The sequence below is a fragment of the Lithobates pipiens genome, unplaced genomic scaffold (assembly GCF_037356315.1).
Source record: "Lithobates pipiens isolate NorthernLeopardFrog02 unplaced genomic scaffold, aLitPip1_a1.2 Scaffold_13, whole genome shotgun sequence".
Lineage (NCBI taxonomy): Eukaryota > Metazoa > Chordata > Amphibia > Anura > Ranidae > Lithobates > Lithobates pipiens.
Genome location: NW_027507718.1, coordinates 241702908 through 241714915, shown reverse-complemented (window position 1 = coordinate 241714915; position 12008 = coordinate 241702908). Strand labels below are relative to the sequence as shown.

The window sequence follows — 12008 nt, the reverse complement described above, 5'->3', positions numbered from 1 at the left end:
TTGTTTTTTTCAGCCAATAGGAAAAATATTTTTCATCTGCTTATTTTTTTCTTGAGCAGATACAGCGTCAAAACGCCTGTAGAAACGCTCGTTGTCGCGCGTTGTCGCTCGAATCGAGCGTTTCCATTAGTTTCTATGGGAATGAAAACGTCCAAATCAGCCCGATTCGCGCGACAAAAAAGGGTCCAGAACTTGTTTGAGCTTCAGGCGTTCGGCTTCAGGCGACATGGAGTGGAGATGTGAACGATCTCCATTGAGAATAATGTATTTTTTCCCCTCCAGCGTTTTGTAGCTTCAGGCGTAGGGCTACAAAACGTTCAGGTGTGAACGGGCTGTCAAAGTATTTTTTCTTTATTCTCTCTTTTATTGTGTAAACAAGATACACGCAATAAACTCACATTGCAATATCCACATTATATTTTTACAATGTACAATTAATTCTCCCCTTTTCCCCCTCCCAAGAAAAAAAGGAAAAAAGCAACCCCCTCCTCCCCCTTAACCCTTAGACCTCCCTCAAATTCCTCCAACCCTCTGACTTTTTAAACTCCATCCATTTTCTCCATAGGTTCCAAAATGTCAAAATGTAATGAATCATCTACTATATGAATTGTTTCCTCTATGGCTCTCCCCATTTCCACTCTTGCTACACACTCCTTCATATTTGGCGCTTCTTGGGTTCTCCATAGGGTCAGAATCAAACCTTTAGCTGCATTTAAGAGGTATGGGACTAAGGTATTCCTATATTGGGGCCCCGTTTTTCTCGTGTCTTAAAATAGACATTCCCAGGGACCATTCTGAATATGTTCTCCCATTATTTGATAGATCGCTGTTATAATTTTACCCCAGTGCTCTATAAAAGTCTGACTGAGAGCTACCTCCCCCATTCTCCGTATAAAGTACAAAGATCAGAGGGAGAGTTTGTATGCTGCTATGTATTGGCGTCAGGAAAGGAAAATTACGGTATTTGGTACAATTTTCCATTTCTGTGACGCCAACATGACAGCATACATATGATACATAATGAGCTTTTGAGAGGGAGGGTTTAATGCTACAAACTTAGCCTTTATTTGACAATAGACATAAAAGCTTGGATGGTTTTCCTCCCAAACTCTACTGTAGTAAGAGCTGCTGGATCCACCCTGTAGTGTTTTAAGAACGTATGATGTGATGACCAGTAGGGATGGGCAAACGGTTTGGTCCGAGAGTAAGTTCAGGACGAAGCTTTTGTTGCTCGGGCGTTCGGCAAACATCCAAACAAACATTTCGTTTGGCGGTCTCTACGTCCCCCTGAACCAACCACAATGCATTGCGGCGCGGAACAGTACATTGCAAGCCCTGATTGGCTGAAGCAGTGAAAGCTTCAGTCAATCAGGGCACAGAGCACTGTCAGAGTCATGATTGGACACTGTCATTATGACTTTATCCAATTATGGCTCATTCCCGCCCCACAGTATAAAAGTATTCTATCAATGGCAGCCATTTTCAGTGTGATTTCGCAGTGGAGAGAGATAGAACAGGACTCTGTTCAGTGCTATTAGTTAGTGTGGTATACTGTGCAATTTTACTTCAATTGTAAGTGTAGAATATTCGTTTAGTGTCAGTCTAGGGATAGTGTGAGTGTAGTAAGGAGGACCATCATTAAGGTTTGCATGGTGTGCAACTAGAGTAGGGACAGCTCAGATAGTTTCACTGTAGTGTAGTGAAACCGTGTAATTTATGCATACATTAGTGTAGAGTAGGGACAGCTCATATAGTTTCAGTGTAGTGAGACCGTGTCAGTAATATTTACATTAGTGTATAGCTAGAATAGGGACAGTTCAGATAGCATCAGTGTAGTGGTGGTTGAACACCGTCTATTTGATTGTGTTACTGGCAGTTTAACGCCATTTACTTCTGTGTACATTACTGGCAGTTTAATGCCATTTACTTCTGTGTGCGTTACTGCCAGTTTAACACCATATAGTTCTGTGTGCGTTACTGCCAGTTTAACGCCATATTGTTTTGTGTGCGTTACTGCCAGTTTAACACCGTATAGTGCTGTGTGTGCTACTGCCAGTTTAACGCTATATAGTGTTGTGTGCGTTACTGCCAATTTAATGCCATATAGTTCTGTGTGCGTTAGTGCCAGTTTAACGCCATATAGTTCTGTGTGCGTTACTGCCAGTTTAACGCCATATAGTTATGTGTGTTACTGCCAGTTTAACACCATATAGTCTTGTGTGCGCTAATGCCAGTTTAACGCTGTATAGTTCTGTGCGTCACTGTACGCTTGGTGCATTATATTGCAGTATATTATAGTGTATCCACGGAGTGTGTCTGTGTAGTTTGAGTACTCAAATTAAAGTGCACCAAACACCTCTTTACATTGATTAAAGTGCATCTATTTCAACTTCTTCTTTACATTTGCTTATAAGCACCGCCCCGTCCCTCCCAATAGAGTCTGGTAGGACAACAAGAGGAGGCAGACATTCCCTTGGCACTGTAAGGGGGCCAGCAACAAATGTGTCCACGGGCAAAGGTGGATGTGGTGTTCAGTCCTCAGGCAGGGCACCATTTCCTCTGTTTAGTGAGTTTGCCCGTGCTATCCAGCCACAGCATGCAGAGGAGGTGGTGGACTGGCTTACTAAACTTTCCTCATCCTCCTCATGCTCTGTTAACCAAGCAGAGACAAGTGTGCAGTCCCCTGCAGTTGCCAGAGTGGATAAACCTGCCCCCTTGTCCACATCTATTCCTGCCATAGACCCAACATCAGCCAATGAGGAGTTAGCTGAGTTATTTGACCACAGCATCAGCCACTTGCCCCTTGATGATGCCCAGCCATTACTGGATACACTGGTAGACAAATTGGCATTGATGTTCTCCAAGCCGCAGCGTATTTCCAATTTGTCTCCAGTGGTAATGATGAAGATGGAGGAGATGGAGATGATGATGATGAGGTCACTGATGCAACTTGGGTGCCAGATAGAGCAGAGGAGGAAACTGAAGGTGAGGCAGCACAACCCCAAGGAGGCCGACATCAAAAAAGAGTAGAGAGCAGCCACCCTATTCCATCACATTCTGCAGCTGTTATCTCCCAGCCCACTCTCCAAAGCTCATCTGTCTGGGCCTTTTTCAGCACATCTGCAGCAGATCGCACTGTTGCTATCTGCAAACTGTGTCTCAGGCACATTAAACGTGGCAAAAACACCAACAATTTGGGTACCACATGCTTAACATGGCATTCAACGTCCAACCACTCAACCCGTTGGCAAAAGCACCAAAAAAGCCACCCAGAAGGGGCACAAATCTGCTCCTCCTCCTCCTTACCCACTCCAGTCTGCCCCTGCTATACTGAGTCATTACCTCTCAGCAGCCTCCACTGACAGGGATGATGGTATTGCACATGTTTGATATTTAATGTATATTTGCTTTTTTGCACAGTATCATATTAATTTTTTTGGCAGTATTGCACATGTTTGATATATAATGTATATTTGCTTTTTTGCACAGTAGAAAAATTATTATGTCAATTTAGGTTATTATTTCATTTGCACTTTTGCACTTCATTGACGACCCTGATAAATGTCTGCTAGTTTGAAGCATAGTTAAATATTTTATTAATTTACTATAAGAAAAATATATATATTTTATTAAGGAGCGCAACACCACTCCCCTCTTTTTTCAACTATACACAATTTGGACACGAGTTTGGTCCTTGCGGTGGATGCAGCACCTATTGTTTGAATATACTATAAATTCCTTTTAGCGCAGGAGTACTTATCTTACAACTTTTATAGCACAGGGTGCCGCAGGTTCTAGCAGAACATATGCCAGTGGCACACCACCAGCTGTAGACTGTAGATGGAAAATTTCTCTGTCCCATCTGCTGCAGCGAAGAAAAATCCAGTTCCTGACACCCACATGCCCAGCGTCTAAATACAAGCTTGTCAAAGCTATTGGCAGGTTCCCAGTCGCTACTACTATGTACGTAAGGCTGTTCCATCTCTCTATCATCACATGGAAGAGAATGTTCTGGCATCATTGGGCAAGGCAGTCAGCCAAAAAATCCAAATTACTGCTGACACCTGGTCCAGCAAGCATGGGCAGGGATGATATATTTTGTTCGCAGAACACTGGGTAACACTGCTTGCAACTCGAAAGGATTCAGGACAGTGATTGGTGCTGCAGCTTGTTGTGCCCCCATATCTCCATACAGCTGGTGGGGATGATGCCACACCTATGAGCTCTACCCCCTCCTCCTGCCACCTTCATGCCCTCCTCTGCAGAATTGTCCTATGAACATTAGGTACCCCCCAAGTGTTCAAAGGGCTATTCCATGAGTTAGGCTAAAAGGTGCCATGCAGTGCTTCAGCTGGTGTGTTTAGGGGACAGGAACCACAATGGAGCAGAGATTCTTGCGGCTCTGCAGGGACAGGCCCAGAGGTGCTTCACACCACACCAGCTGGAGCCAGGAATGGTGGTGTGCGGTAATAGCTCAAACCTCCTGTCTGCCCTTAGACAGGGAAAGATGACACATGTCCTCAATTTGGTGGTGCAGCGTTTCCTAAATACATACCCAGGGTTGCAAGATGTGCTAAAGCTGGCCAGAGGAGTCTGTAGCCATTTCAGGTGGTCATACACAGCCAGTGCTCAGTTGGTTGAAATTCAACAGAATTTCTCAATCTCTTGAGGCTGCCTCGGTTTTCTTTCCCCATGCCAATGGCTGATTATTAAGGATGCATTCACTGTATGGGCACCATTTGAGGAGGCCACAAGGATGGTGAGCCATGACAGTGCATGCATCAGTGACACAATCCCTGTTGTGTTCCTGCTGGGGCAGACTCTGCGTGGCATTATGGACAGGGCACTGGAGGCAGAGCAGCAGGAGGAAGAGGGGGGACTTTCCTTTCCTCTCAAGGCCCACTTTATCCAGACACCATCATTCCTATGTCACAGAACACACAGGAGAAAAGAGGGGAGGAGGATGAGGAGGAGGATTCTAGCACTTTCATAGGGTTCGAAGAAGAGGAAGAACGTGGCTGAGAGGAGGAAGTTCCAGATGTTGTCACCCTGAGTGACCCTGAGTAACCCCATGGAGTCTGCTGCTCAAGCCTCTGCAAATTTGAGGTGCATGGGCAACCTCATGCTTCAAAGCCTGCCAAAGGACCCAAGAATACGTGGCATAAAGGAAAAGGATTACTGGTTGGCAACCCTCCTTGACCACTGTTATAATGGGAAGGTCTCAGAAATCATCCCTTCCCCACAGAGAGAGCAGAAGATAAAATCTCTTCAGGACACGTTAAAGAGGATTTTATTGAACGTTTTTCCTGCCTGCAGTAGGTTACAGTGTCGTGGAAAATCTTGTTTTGATTTTTTCTGTTGGTCAAGAGAGGAGCTTTGGAGAAGGTGTCTGCCTTTTTTTAGTCCTCGCCACCCAGGGCTGTCAGCTTCCACATCCCATCGGCAGCATCTGCGTCACATGGTGGACGATTACCTCTGGGCCAAAACAGAGATGGGGAGCTTTCCAGCTGATGATCCACTGACTTACTGGGTCATGAGAATAGACCATTGGCCAGAACTTGCTCAGTATACTATTGAGTTGTTGAGCTGCCCTGCATTCAGCGTGCTTTCAGAACAGGCATTCAGTGCTGCAGGACGTTTCGTTAATGATCATAGAAAGCATCTGTCCACAGACTACATGGACCATTTGACTTTTATAAAAATGAATCAGCCCTGGATTACCAGCTATGAAGCCCCTGATGCCAATGTCACTGATTAAGTCTTTTTTTGGAATGTGGAATTGCTGCAGGACTTTGAGGCTGCCTAGCTTTGAGGGTGTTTAATCATTTCATGTGGAAGAATGTTTTTGGTATAAGTTTTATGGGCACAATTAACACCCAAAGACCAATTTTTCAGCACTTGTTTGACAGGTGCATATCATTGCAATATTTTTTGCCTTCATCAAGAGCACCTCTATAGGGTTACTGTGGGAAGGCGCCCCCGACACCCAAAGAGTAATTTTTCTGCACCTGTTTGACAGGTGCATATCATTGCAATTTTTTACAGCAATGCCAATTCTTGCTTTCATCAAGATTACCTCTATAAGGTTATGGTGGGATTGCGCCACCGATATCCAAAGACCATTTTTTATGCACCCGTTACTTCTATTCAAAGTCAAAGTGACACCAGAATGTATCCAAAAAAATCTCTAATTTTGTTCCCAGTGCACAGCATTGTGGCCTTATCATACACACTGGCTCCCTAGCTGTGCTCCCTAGCTGAGCAAAATATAGGCAACTTGCAGGGAAAATTTCATTTTTTGTCTTTATAAATGCAATTATTGCTGCATGGTACAGATCTGCCACTTTACAGGTAGACTAATGCCTCATACACACGATCAAACAATCCGGTGGAAAATTCGCCCGTGTGTATGCTCCGGCGGACTTTTTTTTACCCAAAAGTCCGGCGGACTAAGAAAGTATTTTTGCACTCCAATCTGTCTGCCGTACTCGCATTTTGGCAGACAGTATGGCCGTGTGTGTGCCAGTCTGCCGTACTTTTGAAATGAACGGACTTTTCCCGCCCAGAGAAAAGTCCGCTCATTTTGAGCGCGTCTCCAGGTAGCCTTCACCTGGTATGGCTTTCTTATTCACAGCCGCCCTCTTCTTCCGACTTCGGGGGTCTTGTCCCCCTCTTCGGTTATTCTTGCCGGGCCACCGCGCCTTCTTCTAGCTCTTTTACAAGCGGTGGCCCGGTTTTCTGTCGCCGCTGTCGCCGTCTTGTGTTCTTTTCTTCTTCTCTTCGGGAGATGTTGCCTTGTCGCTGTCTCCGGTCACAATGGCAGGGATGTGGCAGGCGGGGACTTATATAGGATGTCACAGTCCCAGAGGATGCTGGGACTGTGACATCATAATGGGCGGGGACATCATCCGGCGATGTCCCTATATAAGTCGCCACACGCGGCGTCCCTGCCATTGTGACCGGAGACAGCGACAAGGCAACATCTCCAGAAGAGAAGAAGAGAAGAACAGAAGACGGCGATGGCAACAGCGGCCACAGAAGAACCGAAGAGGGGGACAAAACCCCCGAAGAGGGGGACAAGACCCCCGAAGTCGGAAGAAGAGGGCAGTGGCGAATAAGAAAGCCGGGCTTCTCCGCTAGTGAAAGAGCTAGCAAAAGAGCAGAAGATAATGGAGGAGTTCGGCGAGAAGACCCCCGAAGACGGAAGAAGACCCCCGGAGCTGTGCAATAAACTATTTTAACCCTTGTGTGTTGTTTTTTTTTACTTTTTTTCACAGGTGAATGGGTAGGGGTACATTGGACCCCATACTCATTCACATAGGGTGGGGGGCCGGGATCCAGGGGCCCCCTTATTAAATCCACTCCATTATCCACTCTTACACACCTATACACAAGCCAGTGGTCCTCTTGGAGGTGTGTTTGGGGTCATTAATATGTTGGAATACTGCCCTGTGGCCAAGTTTCCAAAAGGAGGGGATCATGCTCTGCTTCAGTAGGTCACAGTACCTGTTGGCATTCATAGTTCCCTCAATGAACTGTAGCTCCTCAGTGCTGGCAGCACTCATGCAGCCCCAGACCATGACACCACCATCATGTTTGACTGTAGGCAAGACACACTTGTCTTTGTACTCCTCACCTGGTTGCCACCATACACGCTTGACACCGTCTGAACCAAATACGTTTATCTTGGTCTCATCAGACCACAGGACATGGTTACAGTAACCCATGTCCTTAGTCTGCTTGTCTTCAGCAAACTGTTTGTGGGCTTTATTGTGCATAATCTTTAGAAGAGCCTTCCTTCTGGGATGACAGCCATGTAGACCAATTTAATGCAGTGCGTTGTGTATGGTCTGAGCACTGACAGGCTGACCCCCCACCCCTTCAACTGCTGCAGCAATCCTGGCAGCACTCATACGTCTATTTCCCAAACACAACCTCTCAATATGACGCTGAGCATGTGCACCCAACTTCTTTGGTCAACCATGGTGAGGCCTGTTCTCAGTGGAACCAGTCCTGTTAAACTGCTGTATGGTCTTGGCTACCATGCTGCAGCTCAGTTTCAGGGTCTTGCCATACTCGTTTAGCCTAGACCATCTTTATGTAGAACAACAATTCTTTTTTTCAGATCCTCAGAGAGGTCTTTACCATGAGGTGCCATGTTGAACTTCCGGTGACCAGTATGAGAAAGTGAGAGCGATAACACCAAATTTAACACACCTTCTCCCCATTCACACCTGAGACCTTGTAACACTAATGAGTCACACGGCACCACGGAGGGAAATGTCTAATTGGGCTGAATTAGGATATTTTCACTTAGGGGTGTACTCATTTTTGTTGCCAGCAGTTTAGACATTAATGGCTGTATGTTGAGTTATTTTGAGAGGACAGCAAATTGACACTTTTATACGAGCTGTACACTCACTACTTTACATTGTAGCAAATAAAACATTTACAAAAATGTGAGGGGTGTACTCACTTTTGTGAAATACTGTATATGTCCCCCCTTTTTTTTGGGCAAAGAGTAACAAACATATATATCCTTCCCCCCCCCCCCCTCAAAATCAGGAAGTTTTGTGTCTACCTCCTTGAGAAGTTAAAAAAATACATGGATACATGGAAAAAAAACTATTTTAAGAATACATTTTCACATTCAATCATGCAGCAGAAGTAGTTGTACAGTATGTTTTATTTTGTCATGCATCCACATATCCTCTCCTTTTGGAAAATTATGTCAAGAGGGTTACAAAAGATATGACATCTTTGAATCTTTTTACAGTAAGTAGACCACAGTGTTTTAGTTTACACTGTGAGTCAAAGATATTTCATTTAAAATGGAGTAAAATTATGTAGAACTTTTCACATTTCCAACTTAAATTTTTGACAGAAAACCTAGAACCAGGTAGGTAAAGACAGGTAACTTCAGTCCTCAGAAGGGTGGCAGTGCGATGACACCACTCGAGCAAGTGAAAGTATTGAGAGTGGGGTGATTTGTAGATTGCCCACTGACTTCCTGAAAAGGGCCAGAAGTAAACAAAGATATCATGTGATCACTGTTTACCTCTGACGACCTATGGTTTGTTCTCTGTACTGGGCTCAGGGTTGCCATATCGGAGCGGATATTGTCGGATTGGATACTGATTTCTCTTACGAATGGACCAGCCATATTGGACCCAGATAGGCTATATACAGTCCCTGCTGGGTAAGTGTGTTGCACATGCAGTATGGGGAGTATCTAGATAGAGAGGTACACACTGGTTAGGAGGAGATAGGATGAGAGCAGGGAAAGGTTATTGGAGAACAGTATGAAAAGTATCTAGATAGGGAGGTACACACTGGTTAGAAGGAGATAGCATAAGAGCAGGGAAAGGTTCTTGGGGAACAGTATGGGGAGTATCTAGATAAGGAGGTACACACTGGTTAGGAGGAGTTAGGATGAGAGCAGGGAAAGGTTATTGGAGAACAGTATCAGGAGTATCAAGATAGGGAGGTACACACTGGTTAGAAGGAGATAACATAAGAGCAGGAAAAGGTTCTTGGGGAACAGTATGGGGAGTATCTAGATAAGGTCGTACACACTGGTTAGGAGGAGTTAGGATGAGAGCAGGGAAAGGTTTTTTGGGGAACAGTATGGGGAGTATCTAGATAGGGAGGTATACACTGGTTAAGAGGAGTTAGGATGAAAGCAAGGAAAGGTTTTTGGGGAACAGTATGAGGAGTATCTAGATAAGGAGGTACACACTGGTTAGGAGGAGTTAGGATGAGAGCAGGGAAATTTTTTTGGGGAACAGTATGGGGAGTATCTAGATAGGAAGGTACACATTGGTTATGAGGAGGTAGGATGAGAGCAGGGAAAGGTTTTTAGGGAGCAGTCCTGCATCTTACTCCACCAGTGCAGCATCCTATCTGAGAGGTTCATTTTAAAAGACTAGGAAAAACATTTAAGGAGAACTCCTTGAGCATACTCCCACTTATTTCCAGGTAAAAATGTGCATGTTTAGTTGACCTGTTTATTTGGAATTACAAAAGACCCTCCATTCTAGCCTGCATAAATGTGAGGCAGGTAATTTGCCAGTGCCCACAATGCCCATTCTGGAGATACAGAAGAGCATAGCATTGATCGCATAAGACTGAGAGTTTTAAAAAATGTATATTCATAACATCTGCCAATTATTAAAGAGCATATGGGCTGGCAAAGCATTGCAGGTATCTACACATTTTGAACTATATGCCTGGTGTGCCAAGCTGGCTTTACAAGGGGATGGCAACATGTGTTTTCAAATGTTACTAAAAAAAAAAAAAAAAAAAAAAACAGTACCTGGTTAAGCAGATCAAGTAATGTTCACTTAGGCTGGATTCACACCTATGCATTTTTTTTGCTTTTTGCATTTTACAGATTTGCACTACATATTGTGTTCTGTAGAAATCAATATTAAATGGACTCTAGTGGAAATCTTCAAAATGCAAAAAGCACTAAAACTGCATAGGTGTGAATCCAGCCTCATACCAACTACCTATGATTCAACCAGATCTGCTGCAGACCTTGGAACCTGTGGACTGATTAGCTGATATTCAATAAAGAATACACATCTACTCCAGGGAGCCTAAAAACACATGCACCTTCTTGTTTCAAAAATGATTCAATAACCACAAAAACGGACAAAACGACTATTTCAGTGAAAACTATGCAGGGAACGTTAGCACGTCACGCACGGTTTCATCCAAAAGCCCAAGCATAGACTTTCATCTCTATTCAATACACATGACCTAAGTTAAACATTTCAAATATTGAATTCTTTAATAATTACTTAAAGTGAAGCTCAGTGATCCCTGAATCCTGTTTTTATAAGCTAGTACCTAGACTTATTTAGTAGATATTCACCCATGTGTTCTTAAACAAGTCCACGCGCAGCATGACCTATCCATAGTTAAATGACACCGATATCAGCTTTTGAAGAAGTGTCGCCTGTGGATTTCAGATATTTGTTTAAAATCTCCAACTAGGGAATTTTTTTTCAGATTACACTTACCCTGCTCTGTCAGAAAATGACACTTCATATCACTTGCAGCTTCATGGTGCGTCCAAGACAACATGGCACTGTACAAATGACCTGAAGGCTCACCCGATTAACTCATAGAAGACAAGGAAGAGTTAATACTTACTTTGCAGACACACAGGTATTGAAGTTTGAAGCCACTCCTTTGTGCCTCAGTGCATTTCGGGAGTGTTTACCAAGCCTGATCGAGCAGCTGATAGAAAGGGACTTGTATGCACATTCATACCTGGAGGAGGGGTGTGGCCTATGCCTGGCTCAGACATCTGTCACTGCAGGGCATGGACTCTCCTCTTCAAGAAAGTGTACTTTATGATCAGTGTTTTAAAACACAACTTTTATTTCAACAGTCATCATTTAGACATTTTGATTGCCGTCAATAGAGTACTCATTCTAACACATCCTTCTCAAATACTCATTCTGAATAACTGGACATGTCTATTGTAATATTATTATTATTAAATGCTCGTCGGTTATTGCAGTGTTTGGTAAACCAAAAAGGACTATTCACTGCATAACATAATTGCATAGCTCCCGACTGTCCCTGATTTCGAGGGACTGTCCCTGATTTCGAGGGACTGTCCCTGATTTGGAGCAATGTCCCTCATTCCTTCTAATTTGTCCCTCAGTATGGTCTGATCTATATAGATGTATATAAAATGCACAATTTATCTATTAAAAAGTGTTTCCCAGCGCTAACCCTTTAATCTGATTTCTAAATATCTGTATTTGTAAATTCCAAAAGACAATATAAAGAATAGTAGTGGTAAAAAATCACTTGTGGGTTTAACCAATCTTGTTTATTTGTACAATTCTCCTTTAAGGGAGCGTGGCAAGGGGCGTGTTCTATGCCTGCATACTTTTGCTGATAGGTGTCCCTCATTCCCATATCAAAAAGTTGTGAGGTATGTAATTAGTTTCATAGTTAGTAAGGTTGAATAAAGACACCAGTCCAAC

The 12008-nt window shown here is 43.8% G+C and overlaps 1 protein-coding gene across 2 annotated transcripts in view; it reads right to left on the bottom strand.

Moving 5' to 3' along the window:
- RASSF6 (Ras association domain family member 6) overlaps window positions 1-11292 on the bottom strand; it is a 90096-nt gene extending 78804 nt beyond the window's left edge. The window contains exon 1 of one of the 2 annotated variants that reach the window (XM_077476427.1): window positions 11161-11292. The gene's annotated coding sequence lies outside the window, so the exon portion shown is untranslated. Of the gene's footprint in view, window positions 1-11027 lie in introns of both variants that reach the window. The other variant, XM_077476426.1, reaches the window with a different exon arrangement.
- Between the last annotated feature and the right edge of the window lie 716 nt (window positions 11293-12008).